A 19,711-nucleotide genomic window follows, 5' to 3' on the forward strand; every position below is an offset into this window, starting at 1 on the left:
GTCATTCAACTGTCCATGGAGCTAATCAGCTAAAGCAAAAAAAAAAAAAAGGCAGAAAAGACGACACATTTTCTTTAAGGCTGCACTGCCAAGATGAAAATTTTGCTCTAAATAGGCAAAATACACATTTAATTTTCTCAACAGGGGGATCTAGCACTGTGTAGGAATTTTTCCAGCATCTGATATAGACTAGAACTATAGCACCATCCCAACTTTCCAGCTCCTTCAAGTCTTTTAGTCCACTCACCCATACAAGAATGACATCAGTCCCGTAACCCTTTCACTTTCCCTTCTAGGGCATATAAAAAGAATCCCCACAGTTCTCAAATGCTAGTTAGGAACTGTAACTCTAATGAAACTGTTTTGTAATGTAGCTGGCTAGGTTGCACAGTGGCTGGTCACTGTGCTGGAAGCTGTTTTTAAATTTGATCCTAACATGGATTGACTGAATTCACCCAGAATACGGACAGGGCCTCATTTATCTGAACTCTGATTTAGAGTAAATAGAAAGAATTCAGATTTCATTTATATAACTCCCTGAAGATGCATATTATACATAAATTTACTCACCTGTTCCTGTTCCTTTTTATAAACCTAGGCAAAGACGATCTCTCCAAGAATATCTATTGGAAAGCCTGGGGAAGAAAATAGAAGAACTGATATGTGTGGATGATTTTTTAATGTTGGGGAGGCATTGAGCTCAAGCAGTAAACACTTTTATTTTTATGAATAGTATTATTCAGGAGATTTCACTACATTAAGAAGGCTTCATTATTATAGCTTTCCTTGAAGTCACTATTGAGTCAAATATAGCTGCAAAACCTTCAGTGTGTTTGGTACTTATGCTTGAATCATCTTTTAAATTTTTCATAAGTCACAATCCAAAGAGAGCAAAAAAGATGAAGTCCCTATAAAAATCATGTCAATTAAAATGATCTTTTTTTAATCGTCTTCCTATGCAGCTCAAAATATGTCCAGTGTGAGAATGAGCTCTGTCTTTTCCCCTTACAGGAATTTTTAGACAAAGTTTTAAGCCTTCAGTCACAACATCCGAAATACATTTACAGTGCTGATGGTACCCAACACAATTTGCAGGGAAATTTAAGTTGGAAGAGAGCTCTGGGCATGACCGAGTCCAACCCCACACTGAGAGCAAGGCTACTTTCGAGGGTTGGTCGGGTTGCTCAGGACCTTGTCCAGTCAAGCTCTGGGTGTCTCCGAGGATGGAGATTTCACAGCCTCTCCGGGCTCCTGTTCCAGTGCCAAACCACTCTCTCAGTGAAGGACTCTTCCCCTAAGCCTCGCTGCACGGTGCCTTAGGTGCCTTAGCCTGTAGACTTGCAAAGGGCCTTCTGCCTGCAATGTTCTAGACCACTTTTTCACGCCCAGCTTTGCACCCTTTCACCCAAGCTGCCAGGGCAGTGTTTTCCAGAGTCTCTGCCACAGTATCTTCCCTTTGTTGCTCTCATGCTGTTTCTTCATGCTGTTTCTCTCATGCACCTGCAAACACCGATAGTGTTGTTGTGGGGGGTTCTCATGGGAAGTGACTTCTGCTGGTGTGACAATCACCCCTTCTTTCTCCCCTTCTCCCCTTTTCCCTTCAGCTGTAGCTTTTGTGTTACATTAGAGAACCAGCAATGCGCATGCACAAAGCTCAACTCCCAAGCAGCGCACAGCACCTGCTGCTCATCAGTGTGCTCCAACCAGCGCTAACGTTCCTCAGCGGGAACAACCAATGAGGAGTTTGAGCAAGGGCTGGTGGAAACTATAGAGTTACTGTGGGAAAATTACTATGGGGGAACCCTGCTGTGTAGGAGACAACATGCAGGGAGGATGCTCCTCCGGGAACCCTCATCACTTCCTTTCCCAGCCAGCCCATGAGCAGTTCCCTTGTACCTTCTTTCTTTCTGTCTGTTTCTCCTTCTTTACCCTCATATTTTTCCCCAAAAGTAGCTTTCATCATCAAAACTGATGTACACCATCAGCTATGGATGGACCTTGCTAATACGCCTTCATGCATGTGAACCTGTTTCAACACCCTTGTGTTGAGAATTTTTTACTAAGAATTTCCCTTTCTGCAACTTGTCACTGCTGTCTCTCATCCTCTTTTTGTGCACATCAGAGAAGAGTGAGGCTCTGTGCTCCCTGTAACCCTTCCTCAGGTAATGGAAGACTGCAATTAGACACACACACACAAAATCTTAGACTTTCCTTGCATGTCACATCCTCCAGTCTCCTCAATGTCTCAACAGCCCTCCTCTGGACTCTTTCCAGTTTGTCAATGATTCCTTTTAGGTGCTCCTAAACCAGACACAGCAATCCAAGTGTGGCTTGTGAGTACTGAGCAGAGGGGAAAATCACTTTGTTTAACCTGCTAGATATATTCTTGCTAACACAGCCCAGGATGTGGCTAGCTTTCTTCCCCATAAGGACACACTGCTGGCACATTTAACTGACTACCAGGATTGCAAGGTCCCTTTCCAGAGAACTGCTGCTTCCCCAGTTAACCCCAGGTGGTGCCTATGCGTGGGGTTATTCCATCCCAGGCACAGGAATTTACTTTTGCTTTTGCTGAACTTCATGAGGTTCCTCTCTGCCCATTCATCCAGCTTGTTGAGGTCCCTCCCCTGTCCTCCAGCATGCCAGCTGCATCCCCCAGACTGGTGCCATCCACAACCTTGCAGAGGACTCATTCATGCCAGCCCATCGCCCCGGCTGTTAATGAAGATGATGGACAGGATCAGCCCCAGTGTCATCCTCCCAGGAACATAAGACTGCTGCCAATTAGACTTCCAGTCATTAACAACTACTACACATCCAGTCCTTATCTCCTCAATTAAGCTATGTGGGCAAGTTGCAAGAGTATGTCAAAAGCTTTGCTAAATTTGAGGCAAACATCCACTGCTCTCCACTTAGCCACAGAGCCCAGCATTTCACTACAGAAAGCATTCGGGCTAGTCAAGCACAATTTGCCTTTGGTAAATCCCTTCTGGCTGTTCCCAGTCTTCAGAGCTCTCTCAGGGTTTCCCTGTTGCTTCAGCATGGTGTCCTTAACTTAACCACGCTTTGACAAAGACAGCTGAGATTCCTCATCTTCTATAGTTAATATTCTAGCCTGAGCAAACTTAATGATATTGTGAAAGCATATAAAGATCTTAAAAATTAATGACTTAAGGTTTCCTATTTTCTACCAAGACTTTTTCAGAAGATGTATAGCACAGCACTTCCAAAGGGGACACTCTCATTCCCATCTTTTAAAACAGTGGGCCTGTATTCTGCAAAGCAGGGATCCTCTTCTTTTAGTGGCTAAGACAGCAAAATAAGTGAAATTTTAAGGGCCATATGCTCACTTGTTTACATCAACCCATGCCCTTTAGCTTCAGTGTAACTGTACTAGTTTATGCCAAAGGAGGATCTGGGCTCCAGTTTCTATTTCCAGCTTTGTTTTGCTCATGTGAATGCAGCAGTTAATTCGGAACATATGGAAGAGGTGGGGGAGGGAGTTCCTGCTCACACAGCTCATGCAGCTAGATTGATTTTTGCTAAAACTTAAAAAAAACACAGCATATACCATGTGTGACAGTCACTGTCCTGCATTTCTGATATGAATTATATTGTATAAGAAAATTTGAGTGTTAAAATTTAGTAGCACAGCAGCTATGCTATGCAACACTTCACCCGCCTGGGAATACAGTTATTTCCATTTTCATAGTAATGGGATATTGTATCCCAAGATGTGCTGAGAGAAAACACACTAATGGGATTTTATGTGAACACCTGGAGGATCAATTTATACAATGGAACTGGACTGGAATTATTTGGTTAAATGCAAATCATTAATTTTGTAAACAATACAAATAGAGAGTAAACCAAAACTGAATGTGAAATAATGAGAGAAAAATGGGCTTTACAGCATTTGAAATGCACGGGTCAGATCACACAGCTTCCACAGTATCTGCTAAGGCAATTTTATAGTAGGAATGGTGTTTTTTGTTATAGCAAAATCAACTTCCATTTGATTGACTGAGATGTACATACTGAGATGCAATACATACTGAGATGTATTGCACTACTGAGCGTGGTCTCTCAGTCCATGAAAGTATCCCTAACTCTTATTTACCTCCCTAATTTCCCACTGAAATTAACTGGAAGTATGAATACTGTACAACTTTTTGGATCTGAACTGTGGCAATTGAATCCCTTCCACAAGAAGTCTTGAGTTGGAAGTTTTTTCTCCAGAAATGAAAAGAAAGAGTATATCATAAGTGAAAAGGAGAGGACAGCTTATATTTCACAATCCTTGCTTGGACATGACGTGTTCCCATGCTCCCACAGAGAAGCTAGGATGTTTAGACAAGCAAGATGGCAGGAGCTAGAAGAGACGGAAGAATTTACAATGTAAAGGCAAAAATATTGCAAATTAGGAACAAACACAGTGAGAACAGGAGTTAAGTGCTTATAAATACCCATTTCCTATAGCAAAGCTGTAATCCAGATACAAAGATGCTTGCTTGTGTCTTTTACTGAATTTTCATTGCATCTCCAGGGGCAGGAGGGCAGGGAAGAGAGGTGCCAAAGTGACACTATGCCTTGAAGTTTCACTACAGCTCTGTGCTGGGTTGTCTCAAGTGGAGCACTTGAATTGTAAAGGTGCAAAACACAGTTCCTCTCAGGTACTGCTCACATTTGTAAGAACTGCAGAAATGTGACCACCTTAGGAAAGATTCCTTTTTTCTTTTCTTTTTTTTTTAAGCACTGACAATCTAGATTTAGGTGCCTAACTTTAGACACGAAACGAGTTTTAAGATGTCAGCTTTCATGCCCAGCTTGAATGGGGTTTTTTGTGATAATATATTTAGCTGGGTCAAACGTATCCCTGAAGTAATCTGGTCTATTGTGCTTACAGTCTGCTTAACTTTTATTTTCTGATTATTTCTTGTTTGGTTTACCTTTGTTTTTCTACCCTGTGGCAAATAAACAATCCTTTTATTGAAGATAGCTGGAATTGAATGTGAAGACTCGTATGTATTACTCACTGAGGGTGCCTTAGAGCAAAGGGAACTACCTTACTTTTTCTTTTCTCTCACCAACCACTCTTCTAATAGTGCAGAGTATTGTTATTATCATGGCATGACTCAGAGAAACAGCCAAAGAGACATTTTAGCAGACAGGATAAACAACTTCTGAGGAACTTGGGCCCTATTTCTGTCTTTTATGCATCCTTTTCAACCCCTTGCTGGGCTTTCACCAGATGCTCTTTTCAAATCTCATGAGTTATGGGGCTTCCCTACATAAGAGGCAGCTCAAAATTCACTGCTATCTTCTTTCTCCAGAGAACCCTGGGACAAATAAGATTCAAAGACAACATTCAGCCAGACACAAATTAGTTTGGGGTCGGTTTGAGATTTGGCTTGAGGGCTGAACCAATTCTTCCTGCATCCCCTGCTAAGCCAGGTCGTTCATCTCTCATTTTAAACTCCAGGTACTTTACAGTAGTGTGGTATGCACTGCTTCCTGTCAAGCTAATATGAAAAGACTTTCATATCTGAAAAACATTCAGATACAAAATCACCAGGAAATTTGGAAGACGGAAAAATTCCAGCTTTACAAATATTCTCCCAGAAAGATCTGCTGCTAAATTGAGATCTATTTGTTTATCGCTTTTTTAACTCTCTATGGGAGACACAGCACTGAGACAATGAGCCATACAGATAATGAGCTGGGAAGAAGAAATGCTGTAAGAAATATCCCCAGCTTTAGGGGATGTAATCTCTCACCATATTTTTTTTTTAAAACACATTTGTCATACCAAAGGTTGTAACTTAAAGAACACTGGATTTCCAGCCGTTAGGAGACTACATTTAATAATAATAATAGTAATAATAATAATAGTTATTCCATGAGCAGCAGAACTCATGAAGCCAGATTTCCTATGAGTCTCTGTTCTTTTGCCTTCATGTCCATCCCACTACAGGTGACCCCAGGCAGTCTCGGTCTTTTGTGATACCTCTAACTTGCAAAAGATGATACATGCTACAGTCACTTTGGAACTAAGGTCAATCAAATAAGTTTTCTACATTCCTAAATAAATAAACACACAAACATGCATAATTCATAGAATAAGTCTCCAAAGGAAAGAAAAGCCTGGAGTCATGGACCCCATATTGGGGTAAATCCTGTCATTCACCACTAGGACCTACCATACCAGCAGAAAGAACAACCTGCATAGGAAAAAAATGAGTGAGTAATAAAGGCAGATTTATAAAGTCTAGATCTGCTTTGATCAAGCACTGTTGTATTTAAAACATTGTCAGCTGCTAAGACCTATACTGCAGCTCCATTGCTGGCGAAACTAAAGGAATGCCAGAGCAATGGCAGTAATGTACAGGAAAAGTGCCAATTTAGAGGTACAAGACCACACAGAATGAAGCAGCTTCACTAGCAAAGGGAAAAACCTCCATTCTTGTCAGCCTCAGAGCATAATCTCAGTCCCATCAGGACCAATTCCGTTAATGCCTTTAATTTAGTAGGAATCATCAGTGTTTAGTTAGCCCAATGAAAAAGATACCTGTATAAATTGTATTGAGTTGATACAAATTTCCACCTGCCTAGATTTTATAGCCCTAGTAGTAAGTCCCACCATGGATATGCAGTATTTTTATGAATTAGAATTTTACCATGGTTTAATGGTGGGAGACAGGGTTCACCCATGGTTAAAAGTCACTGAGATCCAACATAAATTAAGAATGTCAATGTGGAAAGTTAATAGTGCCCTACTTGGGTCTCTAAATTATTTCAAAACTTAGGCATAGGGCTCTCTGTCCTCCTCAAAAACACACATCAAACAGATTTCATAAACTTGTGATGGGGCTGGGAAAATCCCTATTCCCTATTCAAATTCCTTTTGGAAGTACTTTAATTTCTGCTTAGCTTCCAGTATCAGAATCTTGTGAAAGCACCCTGTAATATGCATAACTGTAATTCTCTTTTGACGTTAATATTTGTATTAAACCCCTCAAGTTCTTTCCAAATTCAACACTAGTAATCCTAAAATACATCTGAAGTAGCAGAGGACAGCAGCTAGCTCAAAGCTCAGAAATATAGTGGTATTTTAAGTGGCATTATCATTGCCTTGGGGAATGAAAACACCCCTCTTTTCAGAATCGGTGGTTTCTTATCTAACTGAGACTCCAGTGGGTAGTGTGTGGTCATTTTTTGGCATCATTTGAATGTTTAATGTTACATGGGGAGGGGTATTTGAATGATCACTCAAGTCACTTTCATAAATACTCATTTCATGCTTCTCTTCCATGTGACAACATGCATAATACTGAAACAGAGAACTTCAGGAATCGGGACCCATGAGAAGAAACCAAGATATTAGAGAACTAATCCTTTTTTTTTTCCCATGAGAAATTGCTTCAATGTCCAGTCGTGAAAGACTTTTCCCAGACCTTTCTAGATCTAGTCCTTAGGCTGCAGCTTTTTGCTCTGTGATAAAACACTTTCCCAGTACGTCTAAGTGAGAAACTCTTCTCTCTTCATGTCATTATGAAAAAACTGTAGCAAATCCCATTGATGTTAAACTTGGAAAGCGTTAGCAGAAAAGCAGCACTGCTAGTGTATTTTTTCCCTTTTGTCAGATGATAAAACAGAAATACCCAAAATGGCAGAGTCTCCAAGATCAGATTGCTGACCGTGGCAGTTTCCTCTGAAGAGCCCAATATAAAAATAATGTCTCTTCTTCGTGAACCTGTTGTCCCATAATCATGGCACTCCTTGCAGGTGGGAAGACCTCTGCATTCAGGCAACATGCCAGCTGAAGTTGGCTAAAGAAAATGCAACTGTTCCTAAGTAACCATTAACACACTCCAGAGTGTGCATTTGTCAGCCAACATATACATATAATGTGTAGCTGAAGAGCTTTCAGGCTAGGAACATTTTTGAGTGCTTATGAATAAAACTACACAACTGTACTTGCCAGTGTAAATCTAGACGTGGGTCAGCTGCACTGTACACAGCGGGGCTCAAGCAAGCATCACCTGTGTGATGCAATACAGATGAAAGGAGCCCCACTGAAATCTCTGCTTTGTATGAAATCATTACATGTGCACGAGTTCACATACACGTAACCGTGCTGATACAGTTAGATCCATCAGCATTTTTGAACCACATATGCACTGGTTTTGACTTTTCATCTTACTCTGGGGGACACTGCTTTCTCTGGGATATTCAGATATTTGGTCCTTGGGACATTATGTAAATCCTAATAATACTAGTATCTCATCCTTGGCTTGTTTCCCAATTTACCATCTCCCTAACCAACCTAAAAATTGATAACTTTGTGATAACTATGTGCCTACACTAGGTTGTTTCCTTCAAATCACCCACCCCTGCATAGAGTACCATTGGCAGCAGCAGCAGACATCACTCTAACGGAGGCTGGCTTTTATCAGAGGAGGGCAGACTTCTTATTTACTTCATGCACAGCAGTGCAGTCTGTCCTAATGCTCCCACTTTTGCTACTACCAGGAAAAGCTTAGGATTGACATTGAGGGTAATGACTGACAGAACATGCCAAGTTAATACCAATAACTTAGCAGCAGGATGTAAGCAGGCTGGCAGGCTCTCACCTAAAAGGTACATAGCTCCTGCTATGTATTACGAATGGTAATACACTCTCCTACACAAGGGAGCTGCAGCCATCATTCTTATACCACATCTTTCTTGGTTTCTAACTGTACTGGCACTATACAGTATTATTCCTTGGCCCAAGAAATGATATTTCAGATCCCCCGAATGTCCAGAAGGAACCAGCCAAGAGGTGAATATTCCGGTATTCTCTTTCACTGCTTCCACGGCTTCACAAGAGAAGCCATAACAAAGCCATATACAAGCCGTGTTCCAGCCCCAGTTGCCTTCATCTTTCCATCCCATCCCCTTTCTCTCTGTTGTTTTAGCAAGACTGCAAAGTCTTTGGTGGCAGAACATCTCTTCCTATGTACTTGTGCAATAAAGAGAAATGGGCTCCTATCCCAGCTGAAATCTCCGGACGCTGTTTTAGACCATGAAACACTTTTGGATCTTGGCCTGAAACAGATAGCAGCACACGCAAGGCTATAATAGCCTAGCTCTGCCTTGTTCTTTTTCACACGTAGCAGTTTCCTTGACACTAGATCTGATAATTATTGAATGAATGGCGTCTTCCACTCTCAGCCCCCAGCAACCATTATCTTAATTACAGTTAAGCTGGAATCAGTCACAAAAATACCACAAAAATCAACAACAGCAAGATATACCTTCAGCACATAGAGCTGCAACCACATACATCGAGTCTGAGGTGTTATGTAAATCACCTCAGCATATTTAACCCCTGCTTCGGGTAAAGTCCACTCAACTTTGGTAAAAGCATGCAATTTATAAAACATGTTCATTTGAATGAGGTTATAGGCATGATGAAATCGCAATCTGTTTGTGAGAGGTGGATTTTAAAACATGGCCAGGTGGAGTTTCTTCTTTCAGCAGTTGGTAAATAACTTAGAGCCCATTAACTTCTGGTGACTTGTATCTAAAAGGAAAGTTAGATGTGAAAAGTGAAAAGTACTGTTGTCTGGCAGATCTGGACTCACAGGGATATTTCCAGCAAGCATAAGAAACTGGTTAGCAGGTTGCATATTTATGCTTCCGTATTCCATATTTGCAGGAGCAGAACAGACCCAGATACAGCACTATCACATGGTTTATTCTGACAATACAATATGTAATGAATGAAAGAACTTGTTACCAAGGAGATAATTGACTTGAACAGTGAGAATATCTCAATGTGCCAATTTTCAGCGTCAGTTTTTCTTTTGCTGTGGCAGTGAATTGTAGCTGGACACATTTTTATAATAGCAAACTAAGGTCTTTATTTTATTTTGTGTGGCAGATTCCATAGTCTAACATATTACTCTAACAGGGATTTTATGCAAGGCTTGACCTGCTATATATTACTGATATTTTTTTTTTAATAAAAGATGATTAAAAAATAGATTATCAGTAATAAAGGACAGGTTACCAATATGTCAAAAAAGAGTAGGGACAAACTAATATTAGTCCAGATATATCCTCCCATGAAAAATTCAAAGAGTGTATAGAAAACTTTTTGGAGGAGGCAGGAGTGGTACATATTCATGCCATGTAGTGAAAGGACTCCTCATACCTGTCTTGCCAAACTTTATTATCGTGTTAACCTCCAGTCTTATTACTTTAAACCCTATTACCTTCTATTTACTAATATATTTTTCTAGGCTTCTCTGATAACCACTTTTAGTATATTATCTGTAGATGAAATCTCTTTGCCTTCTTTTCCTTCTCTTTTTTTCAAAAACAGCTTCAAAACAACAAACTTCTGAGACATGCATATCACATAGAGTATAACAAATTGATTAAATTGTCACCTTCTCAGTCTATATCAAAGCACAAAGACTAAGTATATATGACAATTACTTTTAATCTTTAGTTGATGTTTGATATTTGGCTGTTCACCATGTAGAGGGATGTCCCCATTTGCCTTACTCTTTCCTGTCCTACTTGTTGAAGGTGAAGCAATCAAAAACACTGTTTTTTTTCATTACCAGCTGCAGCCTGTATCCTACACTTCAGTGCTCCTAAGTTTATATCAATGAACTCCCCACACACAGGCACAGGTTGGGAATAACTGAAGAGAACAGCCTAAAGGTTTGTCTTTAGTTACTGCCTTAAAAATTTTCTTGAGCCTTGCTAAAGTTTCTAGCAGTGTATTTTTAAATGGTAGTTACAATTAAGGCTATGCATGTTCATCTTCCAAAACTAGGAGTGGCAGCTGAGGACATTGCCCTCCTCAAGGGCTCCCACTGACCCCTTGAAGACTGATGATCCTTTAGATCCAGTGGATAAATTCTCGTGCAAGTCCTCCTTAATCAGTTAGAGTCTGAATATGCCAAGCTGGTAAATACTGGTAAAATGAGCAAGATATAGTCCAGCTCTTTCTGGATGCAGAGGGTAAGCAGTGCTCCCAGGAGCAGCTTGGTTGGTGGCCCTGGGAGAAGCAGCCCCCAGAGTAACCTGGTACTTACGAGTAGCCATCAGAGGGAGGAGCAGGGGATGGGAGGCTCGGCCAGTGCACCTCTGTCCACAGCCTGCGCTGTGCTGCTTCTCCCCATGCTGGGGTCATTCATTCAGATTTCTTCCCAGCCTCTAGGAGGTTGTTCTAAGTTTCAGAATTCCAATGCTTTTTCTTCTCTTCTTCTGAAGATTCACTGGCAGTCATCCAGATGCAGAACTGAAGGACAATGTCTCTTTTGTTCAGAGCAGAAACATCCATACCTTCTGCAAAGCCGTCCCTAACACTGCCGTGCTAGGAAAATACATGTCATGCCCACTTTTCCTGAATACTTATTTCTCATCCAGTTTCTCTCCCCTCCCATAGTTTCCTCCAATAAACCGGTAACATCACAGGATCGTTTTCTAACTGTAGGTACACAATTTATTACAGGAGACAAGGAGATTTGCTTTGCAAGACATAGGAAAGCAGTAAATAACTGTGGAGTCCTGCACAGGGACTGGCCTGTCCTCTCCCCAAAGGAGGTATCAAGAATAAGCAGGGAGCAGCATTTAGTTCACTCACCACAAAACCTGTATCCATGCGCACTAATGGAAGAGCAGCATATAAGGAGAGCAAGTTTTACCCTACAAAGAGATGTGATAACATATATACTCTCTAGAGGCTTACTGGAGGCAGAACACCTTTTAGTGCTCTCTGCCCCACATGTGAGGGTACGTCCTGCATGACAAGCAATGGATACGACGCTGCTTAACCATGGCTTGAAATTCTATGCCATGTCAATTAGTGGTGGGACATGTTTGGTGTGGTCTGAATGCAATAGAGGAACCAGAGCTAAGCAGAGACCTCTAAGTTTTTCCTGAGTCTCAGCTCTGTGCAACTGCACTACTAACAGTCAGGAGTGATGCTCACACCTCCCAAGACCTTGACAGCTTCTGATTATTTTATTTTCAAGCTCGTTAAGGCAGATGAGAATAAGTTCCTTGCCAAGATAAAACCTATTAACTGGGGTCATTCTATCATTGCTTTATTGTCTTGAGTACCCACTAATCTTCAAGCAGCTTCACAAATGTGTCCCACTCCATAGCTATTGAAACTTAACTAGCCAGCGAGTCTTCAAGTGATAAAGATGGGAGAGACAAAAAAAAGTTGATATGACTTCATTTGTTTCTCTCCAGATTCATAACAGTGAAACTGAGACAAGAATTTAAGTCAGTGGAGGAGTCACTTCGTTTTTAGATTTTTCTAATGCAGGCATTTTTCTGTCTCTTCATCAGTTAAATCACGATGAAAAATAGGTTGTTGATGTACTTATGAGAGTGCTGCACACAAAGTATATTCTGGTATCATCTTTCAGTTTCACCAAAGAACATTTGTCATCACTTCTGATGAAATGGAATTAAACTGTGGTCTGCATCTAAGGCATCAGTTGAGAAATAAAATCGTGGAAATTCATGCAGCAAACACTAATATCAACATTAGCATGCCAAAGAATGCAATGATGCAGAGACTTTGTAGAGACAGAAATAAGATATAGTCTCTGCAGAAACCTCTTATTGTCCCCATGCAAATTAAAGGGAGACTGGAGGAGTGTGTGGTATGGAAGTAACAGTAAAATAAGGATAGTATAATAATTCTAATTCCAAAATTAAATTTGGGAAAACCTGGTTTCTAGTAAATTTAAATGTTCTATTTGATGAAATTAAATTATTCTGGTTTTAGCTATTTTTAGGTTTTGTTATCAGTAGTGGAAAAAAAACAAACTTCAAAATGAAAATGTTGTGCTCAGTTCCCCCTTGATTTCCAGTTCTTATGAAAACTGCACTATTAAAATTTTGCCCAATCAACAAGTCTCTCTTCTCCCCTCCATTTCTGACCTCCTTTTTCCCCAAATCAGTAATTATGCTGTCAGTTGCCTCCCATTCCTCTCCTAGGTATTTTCTCAAGGCTTGTCCACGCTACAGAAATTTATGATACAAAGAGCTGTGCCGGGCTTCTAAGGATGCTTGTAAAACACTTCACATCCATACGCCAAAGTGCTCCAAGTGGTTTGCATTTCTGCCAAAAAACACTTGGATTTTTCTTGTGTTCAGCAAGGGCTAAACTTGGCTCGAGGCCAGTAGGGACAGCACTAAAAAAGATAGGATGCAGCACTCGTGCTGCAGCCCTACAGAGGCACTCTGTACGGTCCCAGAATCCACCCTCTGTCAGAGCTACGCTGGGAACCGGGAGATGGCTGCCCAAAGGGCTCCGCAGCTGAAAAGCTTTGGGGATGCGAGCAGAAATGCTCTTAGTCGGCATAGCAGTCGGCAGGATACCACTGGATATAACAGATAGTTTGCATTTAAACCAAGGAACTGGGATAAGCTTAATGAGAACCCTTCTAATTATCAGGGTATTAGTAAGGAAGTGAGAAAATGACACAGGTAATAGAAAGGATTGCTGCTGTTCACCCCCCCTGCCCTGCCTGTCCTCCTCAGCCTTGCATGCAGAGCTCTCCCTACTCTCCTTTCAGTCAGAATCTAGGAAAGCAACATGAAGAAAAGGGGGAGGAGAAGGGGGACTCACTTTCAAAATAGCAGCAAAGAGCTCCTCTGCAAAGTGTGACTGGAGGTATAAAAGATACAGCTGGCAGCTTACACTGCTTTGCTGAAATAATGAGACTAGAGTTGTAGAAGCAGGCTACCTAAAATGGGCATTATTAGTTTTCTTTATTAGGGACTGGGTGGGAGAGCAAGGACGAGCAGAGCTTCCCCACGCTTTGTTCCTGTCAGTTGACAGCTTTTTTGTCCTTGAGATATTCTCTCAAGGGGCAAGGAGTACACACGGGCTCCAAGTCACTCCAGGGCGGGCAGAGGAGGGTGAAGCTCAGTGTATCAAGGGAAACATGTCCACAGCAAATTTGATTGTTTAAAAATAACCCAGAATAATTCTGTCAGGGAAGTAAGACTCAATTGTAGAGAAGGATTTAAACTTAAATTGGAAGGGACTTTAAGCGTCATTACTAAATACCCCACATAACACATTAGGCACAGCACAGGGAATCCTGATTTAACCTAATGATGAGCAGACTGACCAGATTTTCGAAGTGAAATAATGGGATTCCTGCGGGGGAAGGAGCTGGGTTTTGGCACAGAGATCTGGGGTGAAAAGCAGTGCAAAAAAGGAAAAGACAGCCAGTTTCCCTCCTCCCCTACTGTATTGCTCTACCTTTTCTCCACTCCATTTGTGAGAGGCACAAATTCCTCACTGGGTAAGCTGGACAAGAGGCAGAGCCAAGCAGGGATGGAGGTTGCCCATTGCAAGAACTGTAGTGCTTCTAAATCCCTGTCTGAGGGCTGGGGCTGCACGATGGGGGCACAAGATATACTGGTCAATACCCTCACACACACACACAGAGTGCACTCACATACAGAGTCAGGCCCACGTCCTCACTCTGTTGTACAGGTCATTCCCCAATAAAAGGCTTATTTCACCGGCTAATGGATTAATCATATTCTTTCCATGTTAACTATCAGAAAGTCTCAACCTCGTGTGTGCTGACATCTTGCATCAGTCTCAACCACCTTGAGATTTTTCACAAAGCAAAACTGTTAGGTTTTGGCCAACCCTACTCAGCAGCCCTGCCTGAGGGCATAGGACACCCTCACCTTACCAGTAGCTGGGACACAGTGAGGGGCTCTCCAGCTTTTTGTTCTTTCCTGCATCATTTGAAGCAAGGCGTGCTGACCTAGCAGGATGTCTGTTAGCTGGAAGAATCATCCCTCAAGGAAAACTTTCTTTTTCCTCTTCCCTATGTTCCCTTTCTTAGATGAGCCTCTCCTCCCAGGCTCTCAATGACCCTGAGCACTCTTGTTCTCTCCAAAATTATTGCCCCTTGTTCTCCTGCACAGGAGAGACCTGCCAAAGTCCAGGACTGGCGGTGGAGAACACCTCCATGTGGTTTACATACCTTATACGATCTGCCATTTGGCTTAGTTGCATAGGATATTTGTACATCTTAGATCATAAGCTTCTTCCAAACAGGAACATCATTTTTTTGTGTTTTTTTCTCCTGTAAAATTCCTCTATTGCAAATAAATAACAAAAAACCTAAACCCCCCACACTGAACTGGGGCAATTTAGTAGCTAAAAAGAGTAAGGCCAGGTTTGAAATAGAACTTTGAGTTTCTACAACAGATGTAAAGCACATGTGGGACTGATGGGACAAGCCAGAAATATGATATGATATGATATGATATGATATGATATGATATGATGATGAGCTCGCAAGTACGTGGCTCTTCTGAGACTCATTTGGTATATAACATACTAGTGCCATCCTAGAAAAGGACTATTGGGGTATTTAAAAACGTACATAGGCACTACACTTTGCTGCCTTGCCTCCTGTCTGTCAAACCCAAACCTTGCTACTCTGTTCTCCGTGTACACAGTACCTGGTCGTTTCTGTCTGTTCAGGCAAATAATAACAATAATAGTAATGGTCATAACAATAACAAAAGTCTCAAGTAGGCTTCTCATTTCCAGGCTTAATTGCTGCACACAGTCTTTTCTGATCTCACTGAAGTCCATGTTGCTTCTATTTGCTTAGGAGGATGTTACTGCTGAAATCATACTTGATGTCCAGTGGTCTAAACATCCCTGTTTGAATATATTTGCCTCTCGTTTCTTTGCTACACTGATCCCCAGGTCTGCTTCCCGCTGTTTTATCAGCTTTCACACTTTCAAAGTTGAAATGTCTTCATGGAAACTCCAACAAAGGCCAAGTCTGTATTATTTCTCATTCAACCAGCACTGTCACAGAATGGTGCCTGACAGATACAGAAGCAGCGAGCTGGAAGAAGTCTGCATTTTAAGCTGCATTTTGAACATCAGATGTCATTATAACAGTTGAAGATGATCAGTTAGACCACTCGCATTAAACATCCAGAAAACTTTGCTCAAAAGGTACAAGGAGCCTTGAAATTAGGCATGTCTTCCAGGGGCAGCGAATGCCATGCCATAAACACTTCTTCCCATTCATCTGGAGATACAGGTGAAAGAGAAGGGATCATGTTCAAGACATAGGACATTTCAATATTCACAGTATCAAGGAATCTAGTTATGTAAATCTGACCCAGGGATGAGAAAGCATGAGCTCAGAAGGGAAATTAGACCAACCTTTCTGTGATGCAATGTAAAATGTTCAACTGTAACAACATTACTACATTTCTTGAAATGCAAAAGTTTAGATTCAGAATTCAGACAAAAGTTGATTCTTTTCTCATCGTGAGAAATGGGGATGTCAGAGAGGATACAATTTTCTCTTCTCTTTCAAGAAATCTCCGAGGTCATATCAAGAACAAAACTGAACCAATTATAGAAGTTTAGGAGCCTGATTTAAACTTCCTCAAAACAAACTATTTTTACAGAAATAAGTACTTATGAAAAAGCAAAGGGAGAAGGGGGTGGAGTGTTGATTAGGTATCTCCACATAAACAGCTATTTATACCTTTAATAGCTAATCTACTGTCTTGTCCTTTTATACCACTACTAGTCCCTAGGTGACTTCCAACAAGCATACTCAGACAGAGAGCACTATTCTACAAGGCCTGGAACTTGGCTTTGGTGCTAGAATGCCATATGTTCTTACACCAAAATTGTCTCGGAGATTAATGTTTGCAAAATGCGGCACAGAATTCTTCCTGATAGACCGTCAGACTAACACCATCTTATCCCAGCTAACTTCAAACTCAGCTGCTCCTTTTTACAAGGGAAACAATATGCTTCTCAGAAAACATTATGCTGTTAGAATATTGTTTCCCTGAAGACACTCTGACGATCACCATGAATGATGCTGTATTGGTACGGCTGTCTTTATAAATGTGTTTGAATCTCTGAGTGTCCCAGGCAAATTCAATATTTGATTAAAAAAGAGATACTTCGTTACCTGCAATGTGGACCCACTGCCTCAGAAAAATGAAATGCCAAAACAATGTCTCAATTACTGGAGGACTGCACAAATGCCATCCAAGGACAAAACAAAGAGCAGCAGTCCTCAGAAAAGCTAGAGGCATAGTTCTCATTTTAGGATCTATTTTTTTTAATTTCTCCCACATTTACTGCTGACATTAGAAAAAAGTGTTATTTCTTGTAAAATGAAATATTTTGTCCAACTTAAAAAGATGGACTTTCACTTTGGTTTGGATGTTCTTACCTATTAACACATTTTACATTGCTATTTTTAATTAAATTTTACATTGAAATATTTCAGGCAAAACTGAATAAACGTATTTATCAAACATTAAAATATTGCAACCTTTATCAACTAAAATTGTACATCAAATTCAGCAAAACTTCCTGCAAAGGCTTAGCTGTATTCAAAAATGCATTTTTCAGCAAACACCATTTGACAACAAACATTCTCAACTCAACATATCTCCATTGTTGCTTCCCTAGCTATCATCACTGAGAACACCAATTCACACATTATCAGATATTATGAAACCAGAGATGCCCAAAATATCAAGAGATTCAGTTGGTCTCTCTTGCTCTACAGCTGGCAATAGAGGGAATGCAGACATAGCGCAGTTGGGATAACAATAGATTTTCAGCAAAGTAGACTGCTGTGCCAAAACCCTGGAGATCTTCCTGACCACTGATGCTGCTCGTGCTGCCAAGGTGCCAGTGGGAGGCCTGGGGTGAAGGTCCCCCCAGAAGAACACAGCCTGTCCCCTCACCCAGCGCAGGAACGAACCTCCATCCCCATGGCTCCTTTCCATCCCATCTCTGCCCATTCCAGTGACAGGAGAGGACATTGGCCTGGCCCCACTTTTTCAGCCTTCTGGTAGTATAACTCTGTTTTTGCTATGCAGCTGAGAAGCTCTAAGTTGGCGCTGTGCCAGGCACGCTGTATTGCTATGCTTTGGAGGTTTTCACAAGGATGAAAGAAAGCATTTAGGGAGGTTCCAGAAACGATGCTGATGGCTGCCATGCTAATGCTTGTAATGAATTCTAAATTGGTAATGGGACCACTTATGGATAACTAAAGGCTTATTCACTCCCCTGCATATCTGCTTTTTTCCTTTACCACTTTTTGCTGGATTTAGTGCCAGTATCCACTTTACACTTTCTCTTTTCCTCTTTTTCAGTTCCTTTATTTTCCTACCATAATTTCTCATGCTGTACTCTTCCTCTAAAAATTATCACCTCTAAGGCTCTCCCCTTATTCTAGTGGCCTTGCTGCAGCAAATGCATGTCCCGCAAATCTCTAGGTAGCATTGCTAGTTCTCTTTTCCCATATGGGACTAATCACTCAAGTTTGCATGATTTTGAAACAACACAGTGTGGATAATAACACTTCTATGAGCATATGATTTCATTTTACATCTACTGGATAATGCAAACTGCATCATACCACCTAGAGATAGGTGGTATATTAACAAGTGGTAAAATAATATGTACAATAACAAAGAATTGCATTAATGGGCAACAATCATAACTGACACAGGCCTGTAGTTTCTGGCTGATGCAGGTTTAAATGATGTTAGTGTTGATTACAGTGTGTCTTATTGCCTTAGGAGTTATGTGTTAAGTATAAAGGTTTGCAGTTAAAATTCTGCGAGGCACAGGGCTCCTCTGGAACATCTATCTTGTCAGCAGAACTGCTAAAGTGTAACTCTGGTAAAAAAAAAAAAAAAAGACACTATAAAAATGACATCTATCATGTACTGTATTTATTTTCCCTTGGTGATTTCCAGATTAAATCTGCTCAGTTTACAAATCAAAAGAGACCTTTTTTAACTGCTTTTTTATCCAACAGTCTATGTTCCCTGTTCAGCCTCTGCCTAAAAAAAAAATTAAACTATGTTCTTTCTGTTCCATACATCATTTTCCATCCACTCACAATAAAAATTCTCCAGCTAAAATACAGGTTGTATTTGTACTGACATGGAATGAATCAGAACAAACCATATCTCACTCACCTTTCAGATCAAAGTAAAACATGTTTTTTCTCCCCAGTAAGTTACATACATATATAGTTGACATGGAGTGATCAAACTGGTCATTTTTACTATGGCGAACGGAACAATATTCCATACTAAATATATAGCTAACTACGTGTTACACATTTATCTATATATATACACACACACACATATGTGCATGTATGTATGCATGTATGTATATTACAGACCTGTATATTGCTACACATATATATTTGGATATGCTCTCAAGCATAGTCCTAAGCAAAGGGTGTCAACAACATTATATATCCCTTAAACACTTGTGCAGATATCTCTCTGAAATGTCCTTCCACATAGAGGAGAAATTGGAAAAAGGACAGTACCAGACTTTACTAGCACCAAATGACTGCAGCCCCACACTGCTTCATCTGTGTTGGAAAGCATTAGGATTATTTGCATCATTTCCTAACCCTTTCCTCTATCTCCTATTTGCTCACCTATATTGCATTAACTCTCCCTTTTGACATGGCTGAACTGTGTCAAACCGAATCTTTTCAATTTATAATGGGTAACACAGTTACCTAGTTCTTGGTATCTGTTCATAGCATAAGAATAAGGATGTTATACACAGTGTTATACCACAGGATGGACATGTCTAGTTAGCAAGTATTTTTCCAATGGC

Source organism: Pygoscelis adeliae, unplaced genomic scaffold (assembly GCF_000699105.1).
Source record: "Pygoscelis adeliae isolate BGI_AS28 unplaced genomic scaffold, ASM69910v1 Scaffold108, whole genome shotgun sequence".
NCBI lineage: Eukaryota > Metazoa > Chordata > Aves > Sphenisciformes > Spheniscidae > Pygoscelis > Pygoscelis adeliae.